The sequence below is a fragment of the Nelumbo nucifera genome, chromosome 3, assembly GCF_055504915.1.
Source record: "Nelumbo nucifera cultivar China Antique chromosome 3, China Antique-T2T, whole genome shotgun sequence".
Lineage (NCBI taxonomy): Eukaryota > Viridiplantae > Streptophyta > Magnoliopsida > Proteales > Nelumbonaceae > Nelumbo > Nelumbo nucifera.
Genome location: NC_142651.1, coordinates 83979108 through 83996419, shown reverse-complemented (window position 1 = coordinate 83996419; position 17312 = coordinate 83979108). Strand labels below are relative to the sequence as shown.

At 31.8% G+C, this 17312-nt stretch overlaps 1 non-coding gene across 1 annotated transcript; it reads left to right on the top strand.

Moving 5' to 3' along the window:
• Window positions 1–1567: 1567 nt before the first annotated feature.
• On the top strand, window positions 1568–1647 carry TRNAL-UAG (transfer RNA leucine (anticodon UAG)). Its single transcript has one exon. It is a non-coding gene; the product is annotated as a tRNA-Leu (tRNA).
• Window positions 1648–17312: the final 15665 nt, after the last annotated feature.

Genomic DNA, 17312 nt, shown 5'->3' with positions numbered 1-17312 from the left:
GAAATTATTTGATGTATCTTACCTAATAAAGAAAAGAATTTCGTTTTCTGAGTGTTGTCCATAGTTATACAAAAGCAACCAGACACTCCGGTTTTTTGGGAAAATCCGTGTGAATCCTTGTTGCTTTCACGTTTGTTTCATCTTTCCTTTGGAACATGGGCCAACCATCCACCACCTGGTCGAACCGGCAAATCTTGGAACTTGGTTGTTCAGCCCAACAGTACCACTCTAGACTAGAGTCCCCAATCCACACCCTGCCATATTCATCAAAAGAGGACTGAAGGGTTAGATTTTTTTTGGTAATTCTGGACTATTTATACTGAGACAATTTTTTGGTGAACTTTTTATACTAAGACATTGAATGCTTGAATGGTTGATGGTTTAAGGAATGCTGCAATTTTCAAGGATATATTTATGAAGTAAACTCATATATGTTTGATCCAGTTACCCACTTTTGTAATCCGTATTAGACCCACTCAAGGTTTAAAGTATCGATACCTATTACACCATATCATAAGATAAATATCAGTTTTCAGGGTCCCCAATATGCCATATTCTACGGTTAATACCCTTTCTAGAGATGGCATGGTTCAAAGCTGGAAAGCTGAAACAATTTCAATCCATGAGAGATATGCACTTTTTGTGTATCAGGTGTATCGATACTTTGAATCATATGGATCCATTCCTCTATTGGGTTGGGATACCTCCCATCCGGATTTTGGATGTTGGGTTGTTGGCTTGGTTTGGACAAACCAGCTGGTAAACCCAACAGTCCAACCCAGTCTCAAAGTGGGTCAAGAGTTTAGACTACAAATAATGACCCACCGAGGTCCAGAGGCTGAAGGCCAGTAGGTTTCATTATGGCATTGGTTTGATGAAAGGTGGAAACAACTTGGCCTCCCATCTCGGCTTCTGGCTTTAAAGCATCCTGCAACTGCAAAGAAAAAGAAGAGTGATGACAGTGATGACCACAAAGACATGTTGATCTCAAGATAAAGAGCCCATGTGTTTCTCTCACTGTCTCCAAGATTTGAAAATGTTTTTCAACGAATAATTGATAAACATTGTAAAGCCCTCACGGGTTGTACAGTTAGAGCTTTCTCATCAAATGGTTGCTCTAAAGTCTGAAAATGGTGCATGGTTTGAGCCTTTGAGGAGAAGTTGCAACCACAATCTTGGGATTCCAGTTGATTTTAATGAGATAAGACAAAACAGGATCTTTGTTCATTAGAGTTTGATAAATGGTTTTAGTGCATGCTGCCAGTCTGGACTCTGACCCAACACTTAAGCATGTATGCTGGAAGCCTGGATGAGGAAATATCCTTCAACTTCATTAGAGAAAATACTCAAACATTCTAGGCTTTACTGCTTCTGCATTTCCAAGAAAATTATGATGAATCAAAGGTAAGTTGTCTAATGAAGCTGGTTAAGGCTACACTTTTTAGGTTGGGCTGGACCACTCTTTACAAGCTAAGTGGGTGGCTTCGTGATTGTGGCCTGCACCGTTGCGTAGCCATTTCAATGATGAAGATTATATATACTAAATCTGTAAACATAATTCGTCAATGACAGTTTGGCCGAGTGGTCTAAGGCGCCAGATTTAGGCTCTGGTCCGAAAGGGCGTGGGTTCAAATCCCACAGCTGTCATTTTTTTTTTGTTTTTTTAAACTACCAAAATTGGGCTATTAATTTTGATTTTCTACTTGTTGAAATGGGCCAACCTGAGTATGGCCCATATCCAATTATTCTCTACTAGCTTGTCCATCTCGAACCCAGATCTACTGAGTTCTGATCACAAAACGTGTGTATATAACATCACAGCCACACATACTCAGCACAATTTGTTGTCATTTACGGAGAGATATTCCCAATGTGTGACAGTATATTATGTGTACTTTGATGTGGTCAGTGTTTTGTCATCAGCAAATCCACCATCTCACCTCCTTCATCGCTTTTATAAAAGTAGGCTGTATTGGGCCAAGGGCTCAGTTTGGAAGCAGTATAGATACAAACAGTTACTGAATTCTGAAGCACAACAACCAGTTACCATCGTTTATAAATTATTATTTATAATTTAGGGCTGCATTTGGCAAGGCTTCTTGTCTCTAAATGGGCTTTTTTAGATGTGCCTTTTTTATGAGCGCTTCTAAAAAAGCGGTTAAAATCTGCTTGGTAAAGTGCTTTTTTGAGGTGTTTTTTCTAATGACAAAAGCATTCATTTGATAACATTGCTTGGTTCAAAACGGGTTTTTTCCAATATAAAAATAAAAGGGTTTGACTATGATATGGAAAAGATATGATATGGGAAAAATAACTGACCAATAAACTAAAATCACAGACGTGATAGCAAATAAGGTGTTATTTATCAAAATTCATGCGTGGGTTTTGATTGGTCAAAACTCTTTCTATATCATATCTTTTTTGTATCATAGATTTTCCCAAAAATAATATTCTCTTTCATTGTGTATAAACATAAAAAACATGCATAAACACCATTTTATGCCCCATTAAACGTCAATTTCTTTACTGCCAATAAAGTGCCAAGTTCATGGATATTTTCAAACCAGCTCTACACAGTTCAATTGACCCCAAACCACATTTACTTGAAATAATTTAAGTCTTTTTATAAAGTATTATGGTATTAAAGACAATGTAAAGCTAGGTTTTAATATTAAAAAAATAAGAATATAACTTTGTAACACAAATATAGAACCAAAAATAGCCAGTGTTAACACAATGTGTGTAAATTAAAATTCATATTTGGGTAGCTACATGTCAGTTCGGTTCTATGGATAATCATATAATCAATGATAACATTAAAATTCAAGCTAGGTTTCGGGGTTTCAATCAATCCATGCTCTTGTATGAATAGAAATGAGAAAATATATGAATCACACCCTGTCCATTGCTTGAAACAGATGATCCGCTTAGGCTCCCAGGTCTGCCTATTGAATGCTGATTCAGAGATGACCTTGAAATAATCTTAAGAGACGTTGGTGAAGTTCCGAAACTTGATGATGATGCTATTAAAATGGCCAGAACCTTGTATTTTATGCCCCATTTGTTTTTGGGTAAATCACTTATTCGGGTAAGTGTTTTTCAGGAAAGACTTACCCGGGTAATTATATTTATCCATGTTCTTTTATTTCCCATATAAATAAGGCAATGACCATCTTAATCATAAAAATTTTCATTATTAAAAAGGATATTTTTGTCCCATCCAAGCATTGGCAACTTCCCCTAGATGGGAAAATTAATTTACCCACTTAGGAGATGAGTATACCCAGGAAAATAAACTTTCACTAATCCCCGTATAAATCTGAAAAAAAATGAATATGAATTTCTTAGTCAATGGGAATCAAAATCCCATTGACCAACTTTTCCCCTCTCAAAATCCAAAAAAAAAAAGAAGAGCGCCCCATTAGAGTGTGTGTGAGAGTGGATCTCACTAGGCTTTTCATTCTGGAAATTCCTCTCACAAATGAAGGAACCCAGGACAAGATTAAAGATTTTTTTATGAAAATATTTTCAATTTGTGCATCAATCATGGGTGGCATGGGCATAAGTTCCATGATTGTCCAAAAGCAAGGAAGGAGCAGTCGTCTGATGGATGGGTTACAGTCGTCAACAAAAAGAAACAGTTGGTACCTGAGACCTTGGGCCTCCAAAGTCACTGATAAGCGCAGGGAGAGGCAGTGGAAAGATAGGTGCCCTCATTGGATTCAGGCAAAGACTGTCGGTTTTGATCCAACAAGAAAGAACTGCGAAAGCCTGGTTCTTAAATCCTGGCCATGCCACTTTAGAACCAGTAAGTCAAAACTCCATCCAAAAGAGGTGGATTCCGAAGGAAAAGGTGGTGGATCTTAAGTAGACTGTTGGAGAGGAAGAAAATATAGGTGATGAAGAAGGTGAAGATGATGAAATGGCAGAGGACTGGGACGAACATCAACCAATTGATGGAGAGGATTTTGCAAAGAGGGATGAACCTAATAATAACCAGTATGAGGAAGAACTGAACTCAGGAAACTTGAAGCATCAAAGGGACAATATGGGTCCGATATACTCTTTTGTAATCAATGCAAATACTTAGTTGGAATGTGTGTGGGGCTGGTAGACCTAGCCTCCAAAGACAAGTTTTGGAACTAAGCCGAGTCCACAAATTAGGAATTTATTTTTTAATGGAAAGTTGGAAACAAGGGTAAACCTAGATGGTGCTAGGAAAATTGTTAAATCTTTTAATTTTGGTGAATTTTTTGCTTGTTGATCCTGTGGGGTTTTCTGGTGGACTGTGGATTTTGTGGAACAAAAACATATGTAACTTTTAAGGTTATCCTATCAAATGAAAGATTAGTTCATGCTTTAATAACTGAATTTGCTTCAAATAAATCTTATTTCTATACATTTGTTTATGCCCCTCCTAATAAAACTAGTCAACTTCAAGTCTGGAACTGGTCAAAAGATATTCCGGCTAATACAAGTGAAGCTTGGATTTTATTAGGGGATTTCAATGCCTTTAGATGGGCTGAGAACAAAAGAGGTGGAAGGGAGGTTCTCTCTTACCACACTAGAGATTTCAATGATTATTAGTGAGTGGTATTTTGGAACTTGAAAAGAAAGGAATCCAGTTTACTTGGAAGAACAAGAATGTATGGGAGATGATTGATTGGGCTTTAACAAATGATGTTTGGAGGAGAGAGTTTCCAAATGCTTCTCTTTTAAACCTCCCCTTCTTGGTTTTTGATCACTCCACCCTTGTTCTCTACACGGATGCCCCACAAAGCCAAAGGTCCAAAGCCATTGAGATTTGAAGCTATGTGATGTCTTGGCGCAAAAGTAAATGATGTTGTTAACAAATCCTGGAATTAAGAAGTTTTTGGGTCTTGGGATATCCAATTCATAAAGAAAAGAAATATTGTAAAGAAATGGAATAAAGAATATTTTGGAAATATTTTCAAGAAAAAACAAGAGATCCTAATGACTCTTGAGGAAGTCCAAAATCGTTTGGCTGAAGAAAATGAAAACAACAGAGCCCTTGTCAACAGGGAATATGCCCTTCAAAAATAATTAAATAGCATTCTATTGACGAATTAAATCTTTGGATTTGGATAGAGAACTTGCTTCAATCTCTATTTTTGGCCTAGGGGAGATATTGTTGTTAAGCATGAAATTGGTCTCTTTTATCATTTTGGTCGTTTCTTGCTCTTGCATGGTTGTGCTTTTCATTATCAATCAATACATTTATTGAGATAAGGTTTCCTAAATATTTTAATAGCTTTTTTACAAGTTTGTCTTAATCCATTACACTTTTAAGTAAAAGAACAATGAATTGGACCAGTTCAATCCAGTCCAGGTTGAACAGGTTGGATAGTCCAATAAGACAGTGAATTGGACTAGTCTAAGTTGAAAAGGTTGGATATTGTAATAAGACAGTTGAATGTAAACAAACAAATACCTTTTGTATGTGGATTTTGCGGAATATTTATCTAAATATTTTTTCTTATAATTTTTTTATAAAATATTTGCTTATAAAATTTAGATTGGATTGGACCTAGTCCATTATAAATGATTTATATTGGATTGGGTTGGTCTGAAGTGCTGAACCAATATCTAGTCTATTGATAGAAGATAAGAGTGGGGCTCTCAATGAACCAGGTTTGGGTTGGACACAATTTGAATTAAAACCAACTTGAACAAGTTGGACAATCCACTAAGACATTGAGTTGGACAAATCCAATCCGGTCCAAGTTGAACAGTCCAATAAGACAGTGGGTTGGACCAATCCAGATTGAGCAGTCCAATCCGGTTTAGGTTGAACATCCCATTGTAAGTAACTAGAATTCAATGAACTAGAATTTAGGAAACTAGAATGGTTATTATTCGGACTAGAAAGTTGTTTTGATTAGGAAACTCTGCAATAAAACAATAGATTTTTTACTTCCAAATGTTAAACTATGAGCCCTTTAATCATCTCTTGCAACTTCAACCCTGTCACTCACTATCATTCCCATTTACTTTTTTTAGTAAAATGCCAAAATATATAAAAACGACTGATTGTATAAAACAACCTACATTTAGCCTCCCTCATGTGACTGGTGACTGGTGAGAGGAGCTACCTAGAAATTATCAACTTCTAGGGCTGCTGCCCATGATGCATCTCCTCTCTTCTAACTAGTGACAAAATTTCAATTCCTTTCTGCTTGGGTAAGTTTATGAGAGGCTGTGGGAGTGGGGTTCTAGTCAGTTATAGTTTTAACTTTGTTCTCTCTTGTGTGAAAATGGATGTGTGTTGTTGCCTTTAACTATGAGCTCACAGGACTCATGTAGAAATAGGACATGGTTAGATGATAATAGTCTTGAAAAAAAAATCATGGTTATTTGACTTTGATATTCATAAGTAAATCCTGTAATATGCCAGGCTTGTTAAGAAATGCAGGACTTGAAGAAATAAGTACTCAAGCATGCTATTTTGCTTCAGGACTTCCTTGTTTCACAATTCATTGACTGATGATTTAATGATTTTGTAGGATTTAAGTTTTTTTTTTTTTTTGACATGAAGTGCAAGTTGAAGCTGCTCTCATCTTAAGGTACCCTTTGTTTATTCTATTGAAAGTAGGTTTAACTACTGAAATAATTGCTCCAGACCCACTTCTCATAGAGCTTTGGGTATTGAAGATGGGGTATTCAATACATGGCTGAATGCTTTGCTTGGGGTAGGATGCTATTTAAGAATGGCACAATTTTATTTTAGACTTGAGATCTATAATTTCTAGCCTTCTTTAGCTTGAAGTTATGGGATTTATAGATAGACTACTAAAGTTCCTCTAACATGATCAAACTTGCCAACCCAAAACATAGTTTCTGGGCAACCCATTGAACCCACAAAGAAAACAAAATCACATCCTTATAGTGAATCTATGCAAGCAAAAGGTGGCTAATGATTATCACCTCTCCGATTTATAAGATTATAAATTGTAAGAGATTCCCTTTGTGTTGCAATTTAAATGAAGAATGCTCCTTTTGAAGTTATTGAAGATCATTAATTACAACTTTAGAGATCAGGGAACCAACCATTGATGTTAAGTACTGATAAAGATGCTTTAGCTGTAATGGGTTCAATAAATCCATTAAATCTGAGTTTTGATATATCTTTAAGTCTGAGTTTTGATTTACTAAATCCCATTTTTAAAACCCATTAAATGAGAAGGCACACTTATTCTCTGTGTTTTCACAAGGATATACATTGATTTATCTTCTATAGGGTCCATGAATGGTAAATAGTTAGATTGAATTAGTTGCAGGAATGGACCTAAGCTCTTAAGAGCTCTTTGGTTTAACAAACCAAGACTTGTTGTATCATAACTTTCTCCAATTTTGGGATTAGACTCCAAGAATCTTATGAGAACAAACAAATGTAGTTCAGCAAATAGAATACTGCCCTTTTTAACAAAACATTTTTATTTCAAAACATAAAAATTTACAGCCGAAAGGACCAATATAATGACTTTACAGTGAATATGGTAAATCTTAAATTTGTAAGAGGAAATGGTTGTATGATTTCTCAAAATTCTCTACTTCAAGATGAATGCTTCTTCACTTTTTCAGCTCTATGCATGAACGGCATTACTGAAGAGTTCCAAGATCCAGAATGAAAATCTTGTGCATATGGACCTTAAGATCTGCCAAGTAGAGAAGCCCAGAATGGAGTTGGCAACATTACTTGGTAGTTTTCATATAGAACAGTCCCATAGGAGAAAACAAATCTAATGAAGAGCCTTATTGTCAAGATTAGAAAATTCCAATGAAAATGTAATAAAACCAATAGTTGTGGAGGTTATTAATACCACTTGGTGAACTAAGGACGAGGCTACAAGGCCAATGAAATTGGCTCATGATATTAGGGAAATAAGTTCTAATAATGGAAGCTTTTGGTTGATTTACTGTTAAAAAATGGGACGGTAACCTTACCATTGAAAGCTCTGTAGGCTTTACTCAATATTTAGTTAACTCAGAGTTGGACAACGGTGGGATTTTGACAAGCTATCTTTTTTTGTATTTTTCAGGTATTGGTTGACAGAGCATATGTAGGTGAAATTTTGCAGAAAAGAGCTTTCTGAGATCAAGAAGATTGATAGTCTATGGTGAAGAAGATTAATTTATAGAAACAACAAATTAAAAAAAAAAATTGTGAAGAAGCTTTGATTTTAATGTTTTAGATTTTTTTCATTTTAATATATTTTTGTAATTTTTTATATAGTTTTTGATATTTCATTTAATTTGGATTGGATCCAGTCCAATCCATTTACATTTTAATGGATTGGATTGGGTCCAATCCATCTGTAAATGGACTCACATTGGATTGGATCGGGTTGGACCAAATCCAGTCCAATTGACACCCTTATTCATGAGATGATTCACACTATGAAGGGGAAAAAAGTTAAGATTGGGATTATGGCTTGCAAAATTGACATGGAAAAAGCGTATGATAGGCTTGAATGGAATGAGGAAATTTGAATTCCATGATAAATGGATTGGTTGTGTCATGGAATGCATTAAGACTGCCTCATTTCAAATTTTGGTTAATGGTATCCCGTTTAGGGAATGCTTTCCTACCAGAGGTATCGGGAAGGTGATCCACTCTCTCCATATATCTTGTGGTGTGTGGTGAAGCTCTTGCCAAGAAACTTGTTAAGGAATCTCTACTCTTTGGTAGTCCCATTGGTTGCAAGGTGTCAAAGGATAGCCTGAAAATCCCAATTCTGAAATATGCAGATGACTGTATTATTTTAACCAAGACTACAATTCCATCTTGTTTGAAAATTAAAGAAATCCTCTCAAATTTTGAAAGCGCTTCAGGTCAAAGTCCTAATTTTAAGTAATCTGCAATCCAATTTTCAAAGAATACCCCTAATTGATTTCAAAAAATTCTGGCAAAAATTATGAAAATTCCAATCTAGACAAAATCAAACCTTTACTTGGGAGCACCCTTAATTAACTCCAAAGTTACCAAAAAGACTTTCATGTTTGTCAAGAATAGAGTCAGTAACAAACTTAAGAATTGGAAAAAAAAACTCTCTCCTTAGCTAGAAGAATTACTCTCCTTAATTCCACTACTAATATGATGCCTCATTAAGTCTTTTAAGCTCCTCCAAAATGTCATAGAAGATTTAGATTAATCCCAAAGAAACTTCCTTTGGTTTAACTCTAGTGAAAAAAAGTCCCTCCATTTGTTAAGTTGGGAGATAGTTTGTAAACCAAAGAGTTGGGGTGGTTTGGGTCTCGAAAACTTCCATTGGGTAAATGAAGCCTTACAAAGTTAGGATGGAAAATTTTAAATGAGGAAGATAATCTTTGGGTCAAAGTGGTTAGGAGTAAATATCTTTCAAAAGAAAGTTTTTGGAGTGCCAAGGAAAAAAAAAAGGTATCTCTTGGGCTTAGAGAGGAATCCTTGATGCTAGAGAGTTCATTAAAAAGGTATTGGTTGGGAGATTGGAAATGGCAACGATGCAAATTTTTGGAGGGATAGATGGTGAAGTGACTCCACTCTAGCTGAAGTTATCTCCCCACATCAAATTGAGGATGAAAACCTTCTTGTGAGTGGTTTGATTGATCATGATACAAAAGGTTTGGATTAAGAACAAACTGAGAAACTTAGTTCCAACTGATACCTAGTCTAGGATCAAATTTATTTTTATACCATCAAGGCCAAAAGAAGACATGGTGATTTGGAGAGTTAATCCCAAAGGGGTTTTCATGATGAAATCAGCTTACAAACTAAAATGTAGTTTGAATTTAAACAAAGACAATGATTTTAGTTGGCTCTCAAAAGTTTGGAAGCTGAATTACCCTCCAAAACTCAGAGTTTTTGTGTTTCTCCTTACTACAAACAAGCTTCCATCGAAAACCCTTCTAAAGAAAAGTGGTTTTAATCTTGATATTGAATATAGCTTCTATGGTGAGGAATAAGATTTAAGTCATATCTTTAAAAACTGTGACAATAGCAAACAAACCTGGTTATTAGCCAATCTTAACATTGATGGTCCCCATGAACTCAACTTTTCTTTTCTAAATTGGGGGACTAGCATTCACAAGAGGGATGTTATGGAAGGAGAAAACATGAGGCTCAGTTTGGAAAGAGTACAGATGCAAGTATGCACGGTGTAAATACATACAAAATATAAGATTTTGCACTCTATATATTTGCATTTGTAATCCTCCCAAACTAAGCCTAAAGTAAAAGTTTGTTTTCATTTTGTGGTATTGGAAGAATAGATATAAAAAAAACCTTTAATAACAACTCCTTCCCTCCTCAAGAAATTTTGGATAGAGCAACTAAAGCTTTTAAAGAATATTGTGTTAACAAAGAAGGCCTTAAGAAGGCAAAGGATAATAAGAAGTCGAAACATATCAAGTGGATTTCCCCTGACCCTGGAGCCATAAAGATAATTTTTGATTCTTCACGTTCAAAAAATGATTTACGCTCTGTTGTGGCAATAGCTAGAAACCACTTAGGTAAAATAGTTGATTACAAAGGTTACTCCTTAGGTTTCTCCACCATCAATGTGGCTGAAGTTTGGGTTGCTTGGAAAGTGCATAATTTGGTAGTCAAGTTTTCATAATTTCCCATTACCATTGAGGGTGACTCTTAGCTTGTTATTTCATGCATCAAGGGTCAAGTCAAGGTTCAAAGTATCAGAAACACCAAGTGTATCAGAAAGGTAATTTTAAGAGACGTATCAGGATATGTCATGGATATGCATGCGTATCAGAGAAAAACTAATATATGCATAGATACACTTGGAAACACTATAAATACTTCAATAAATGATAAAACATCAACAACACTAAGTATAAGACCTCAATGAAGTGTATATATATATATATATATATATATATATATATTAAATTAATATATTTTAATGGTTTTATGAATAAATATATTGTAGTTAATTATAATTTCATTAAAAATCATATGCTCAATTATAATTCTTAAGTTTTAATGTTTTATGGGATGAGAAAAGCCCAACTCTCCTATACAACCATAAAACATGCATTGGCACAACTTCTATGTGAAAATATAATTAATAATTATTTATTATTTAAATAATTAATATTTATAATTCATTTCCAAAAATTATAAGAAATAAATAAACATTATATTATATATTCAGAAAATAATTATTAAGGAAGAAATTTCATTTGGTCTATGGATATGATAGATCATCCATAGAATTATAATATATTCAATTTTTGTGATCAAATGATAAAATATAATTAATTATTATTTATTTTTAATTCTAAAAATATAAAAAATAAAAAAATATTAAAGAAGAAATTTCAATTGCTCTATAGGTATGATAGATAAATCCATAGATCTAAAACATATTTAGTCTTTATAGGTAGAGAAAAAATTACATTTTCAAATTTTTTATTAATTTATATTTCCCCAAATATCTTCATGGAATTTCCATAAATCTACTAATAACACAAAAAAAAAATTATGATTTTGAATGTAAAAAAATGTAGATCAACATAAATTTAAACATTCAAAAAAGAAAAAAGAAATCACAAGATATTATAAAAATTGAAAAAAATTACCTATTTTGCCATATTTTTTTTCAAAAATTGAAAAATCTTTAAAAAAATTAACGATTCACACTTGTTTTTTGCAAACTTATGCAAATCTAGCACTCTAGGAATGAAGTTCGGAGTTTTAGAGTCATTTGGGGGTGAAAGAAGGCTTATTTCGAGGAAAAAAAACTTGCTTTCCCCCTTTAATATTTTTAGTTTTTGGCTATATCTTTTTCATTGATACACTACTGATATGCATGAAAAAAGACGAAATATTCAATTTCCATGAATATCCTGTATCTATTTTTCAAAGATACGATATGATACCCCCCCCCCCCCATGGAGATTAAAGAATATTATCCAAGACGGCTTAGAGATGAAGGACCAGTTCAAGAATGGAGTGTGGTACAAATATGTCTTTAGGGAAGCCAACCAAGCAGCTGATTGGATTGCAAATGAAGTTCTTAGATCCTGATACGGTACTATCTCTTTTAATCTTTGTAAGCCCCCATGGTCTTTAGATTTCACTTGTTTTAGTGATTTGTGGGGACATGCTACCCCCCATCTTGTGTAGCCCCCCTTGGTTCTATAAAAGAATACCCGGTCCATTACTGTTGGAGTTTGACTTCCAAAAGGCAATAAGTGCTAGAAGCAATTACTTTAAGCCCCACCAAACATGGCCTAAGGCTTTAGTTAAGGGAACATGGATTAGGATTGGATTCCTTGAACCAAACCTACTCCACGAGTCTTCATTTTATTTTATTTTATTTTTAAACCTAGTTTCTATTTGGGAGGACTAAAGTGCATTAGCTTCCTTATAACTTTCCAAGGTGAGACCCACACAAACATCTTATAAGCAATATTTGGTAAGAAATCTGAAGATCCTAAATCGGCTCAGCCAATCATTTCAAGGATTGTTTGCTTCAGCCTCTTTTAATACCTATTTGAGAGGGTTGAGTTAAACATTCAAGTTCAGCTGATTTTAGGCGCTCTACTTAAAGCTATCTAAAGAGGCTAAAACGGACGGCCCAAAACATGACCGACTAATAGTCGATTAAGCTCTCTAATTTTTTTTACCAAACACTAGCAAATGTGCACATGTGGCAATTTCAAATGATGGTGATAGTAATATTAGTGCTTTTATAAGAATTTATGGAACAAAGAAAAGTGATCAAACCATGTTGTACTTGGTGGATATATTGTCTTTCAATTCAAAGATCTAACTTCAAATGTTCTTATAGTTTCTATCAATGTTTTGAATATATGGTTGAACCACAGAGTTTGATATATTAATTTGTTACTTAGACATATTTTTTTGTGTATGTTTTAACCTAAACCACTTCGTTGCAAAAAAAACATTGATTTGGTTAATAACCAAATGACCTTACTGGTTGAAGCACACATCACCTATTTGACCAGGTCAATGGGCTATGGTTAAGATATTAATTGACAGATGGTTGGGATTATCTGATGACCCTATCTCATGATCATGATTCTCATGGGTTTGTACGTGGGAACTGGTAATGTACAGTAATTACCTTAACGTTGTGAATGAGGGAAGACAGGCTCTTAATCTTGCGATGGGGCCATCTCTTTATTTGAAGCTCCCTGCAGCGCTTCTTCAAAACTGTCAAGCCCACCTTCATTTCCTTGGCTGCTTTTGTTATTGGAACTTTGAAATGTCTCTTAATGTCTTCCAAATCTATTGAAATCGACTTGGACCGTCCAAATCTTTTCTGCTCTGCTGCTGGGTGCTTGAAGAAGAAGAAGAGCTCTCTACCATTGCTCCTGTGATTCCTGTTGGAATTTCAATGCAAGAACCATTTCCGTCACTGTCGTCACTCCCATCCATTATTACTGCATTAAGGGGAGCCACTTTTCTATATGAATACTATGCAGCATTTAAATGTACTTAATGCCATGAGACATTAATAACATGTGTGTGCTACATGAAAGGATACATAGATGCTACATGGTATTTGAATGTATTTAATGACACATGTATATACTATGTCATAGTGTATATGAATGTTATGTGAGACTTAAAATATATTTAACAACATGTTTGTATCATGTGATAAAACATATAGGTTACATGTGCACCAATGACACATAACTGCCAAACGAAAGTATATATAGATGTCATGTAACAACATATGAATGTCGCATGGCATTTGGGTATATCATATGACAATATATTGATATCACATGGCATTTATATGTGTGCAACATTTTATTGTACTTACATGTCTTGTGTTACTTTTGCTTTAAAAAATATACTTTTTAAAATTTTTCATCTAAACGTATTTCAAAGTTAAAATACAAAAGTAAAAAATATAATTTATACTTTTATATTTTCATATTCTCAAATACACAAAATACAAAATCTACCCAAACATGGCCTTAAGCTCTCTAAATTTTTCTCCAAACATGATTTAAAGACTACACATGTAAAACCAAGCTCAAATCAACTCACCCACCAAGTCAGAACGGGCCCTGCTCAATGACGTTGTATAACTATTAGTTCAGTTTACAGGTCTACAAAATAGCATAAGATGCATACCCTAGCTAAGGGTATAACTTTCTTTCTTTCTTTCTTTCTTTGTTTTTGAAGAAAGCCCCTAGGCAGATTCATTGTATCTTATTTCAACAATACATGCATTAAAAATTCAGGTGGCGAAGACCAAGAAATTAATTGTTCTAGAGACATTACAAGCATGCTTGACCAAAGAATGGAATGCTATATTGCCTACTAGCGGGGACCCATGCGATGCACGAGATTTGTTAAGCAAAAGCTAAATAATAGAAATGGTCATTTACTAAAACACCCCCTATAGTTTCATGGATTTACTAAAATCTACCCTATAGTTTGTATTTTACAAAAAACACCACTTATAATTTGCAATGGATTTAATTAATCTTCCATTAGATGATAGTAGAAAATGACAATGTTGACCCTAATGTTCATTTAAATAAATTTAATCAAAAGAAAATAAAAATTAAAATACCATTTTTGCCCCTAATAAAATACGGGCAACCACTCTATTGGCTATATTTAGTCAATGTCGTTTCCTATACAAAAAATTGTTAAGGGTATTTTTGGAATAAAAAATCATGGGCCTAATGGCAAAACAAATACTCCTTAATGAAAGGTTGATTAAGTAAAAAAATTATAAATTATATGGGATATTTTAGTAAAATGAAAACTATAACGTAGGTTCAAGTAAATATGTAAAACTATAAGGTGTGTTCTAGTAAATAACCCTAATAGAATTACATAAGAGTGTACAATTGTTTTATATTTTTAATTTTTTTAAATAATTAATAATTATTCATATTTTATATACTACTTTTAAAATTTTTTTATAATAAAAAATAACAATAATTAATTTCAATTAGGTTTATTCATCTAACTGATGAAACCAACCAACCTTATCAACTCGACCCGAGTTAGTTGGTTTTCTAATATTTTAGGTCTACTTTGGTTAAAAAACTTCCCAACTCGACCAAGTTGGATCAGTTTCGCTTTGGCCATTTGTAAACCGACCAAAATTAAGTGACCTAACCATGGATATATAATTATATATTAATATTTTATATTTTAAATATAATTTTTAATACGGAAAAGTGAGAAATTTCCCAGATTTCTTAGTCTAAAATATTTTATATCATAAATTTAATTTTTAAGTTTAAATCTTTTAATCGACCAACCAAACTAAAAAATCAACCTAAATCAATACAACCTGAGTGGGTTGATTTTCACAAATGGTCAAATCGGTTTCAGCTGACCAACTTTGCAACATGACTAGGTTAATTTGGTTGGCCAAACAGCCAATGATCGAACCAAACTGACTCATGAACACTCATAATTTCAGCTAAATTAATAGTCTCATCTTTGATAAATAGCAATAGTTTAATCTCCAACAATTGTTGAAAATTTATAGCAAAAATACACAATTATTGAAAATATATTAGTAAGGAAAAATACAATAATTAAAAAAATATAATAAGTACTAAAAATATATTAAATTAGTCAATCAATAATATGGTCATAAATAATAGTTTAATCTCTAATAAATATTAATAAACAAGTTATAAAAAATACAATAAATTCAATAAGTACAATAAAAAAAATTTTAAAAAATTCAATAATATTAGTTTAATCTCCAATAATTATTGAAAGTTTTTTAAATAAAAAAAAAATAAATTTATAAATAATTATTGTAAATACATTTATCACAAAAAATAATAAATAATTACTAAAATACAATCAATATTAATCTTAGCATATAATTATATAATAAATATAGATTAATAGTTTAAAATTATTATTAATAAATATTAATGATTTTGAAAGCTATTTTCTCGAATTATTAATTGATATAAGTGAAATTAGTTATTTACAATATTTTATAAAAATATAAAATTATTATTAAAGTTAGTTCATTATTAATTTTGTAAAACATTAAATTGTTATTAATTTCAATATTATGTTATGATTACTTTTCTACTTTTCAGATTTTTTTAAATTTATTACATATTTTCTTTATCTTAGTTATTTAAAATCTAGTTATGTTAAAATATTTAAAATATTCAGTTATTTATATACTTAAATAATACGTAAAATATTTAAATTTTAAAATATTAATTATTTATTGAATTTAATAATATATAAAATTATAATTTATACTATTATTACATAATTTCTGTTAATTTTGTAAGATATTAAATTATTATTATTTTCAATATTATGTTATAATTATTTTTATACTTTTAAGATTTTTTTAATTTATCATATAATTTCGTTATTTTAACTATTTAAAATCTATTTATGTTAAATATTTAGTTGTTTAAATATTTAAACAATATGCAAAATATTTAAAAGTTTTTGTTATTTACTGAATTCAATAATCCATAAAATTATAATTGATACTATTAATATATAATTTCATTATCAATTTTTAAGATATTAAATTATTATTAATTTAAATATTATGTTATAATTATTTTTCTACTTTAAGATTTTTTTTCAAATTTATTACTTAATTTCATTATTTTAACTATTGAAAATCTAGTTATGTTAAATATTTAGTGATTTAAATATTTAAATAATATGTAAAATATTAATTTTTTTTATTTAAATTTTATTGATTTAAAGCTATTACATATTATTAAATTTTCTGTTATTTAAGATTTTTATTTATTCAAATATTTGAATAATATTTTATTTTTTAATTTTAAAATTTAATTATTTGAATATTTAAATTGATAATCTGGAAAAAAAGAATTTAAATTGTTAGTACATAATTTCGTGATATATTTTGTAAAAATATAAAATTATTTATTGTTTTTAATAAATATTTTAAAATTATTATATAACTTTGTTCGAATATTTAAATTATTCTTTATATTTTTTAATCCAGACTTTCATTAGAAAGATATAGATAAAAGGTGGGGTAGAAGATAAATAGGAATTATTGATAATTTAGGAGAGAAATACTCCCTCTTAAATTAGAAATAATTTTGGAGATAAATAAGAATTAGAGATAATTTAGGAGAAAGTGGGGGATTGGGGGGGGGGTAATTTATTAGAAGAGATTATTTAGGTCATTGGGAAAGTGCATCTCATTGATTGTTTCAAAAATGATATAGAATTAAAAAAATAAAAAATTCAGAAAAAGAAAAAATTTCTAGACTTCCTTGTTGTAATATATATATATATATATTCTAGGAGTATGAGAGAT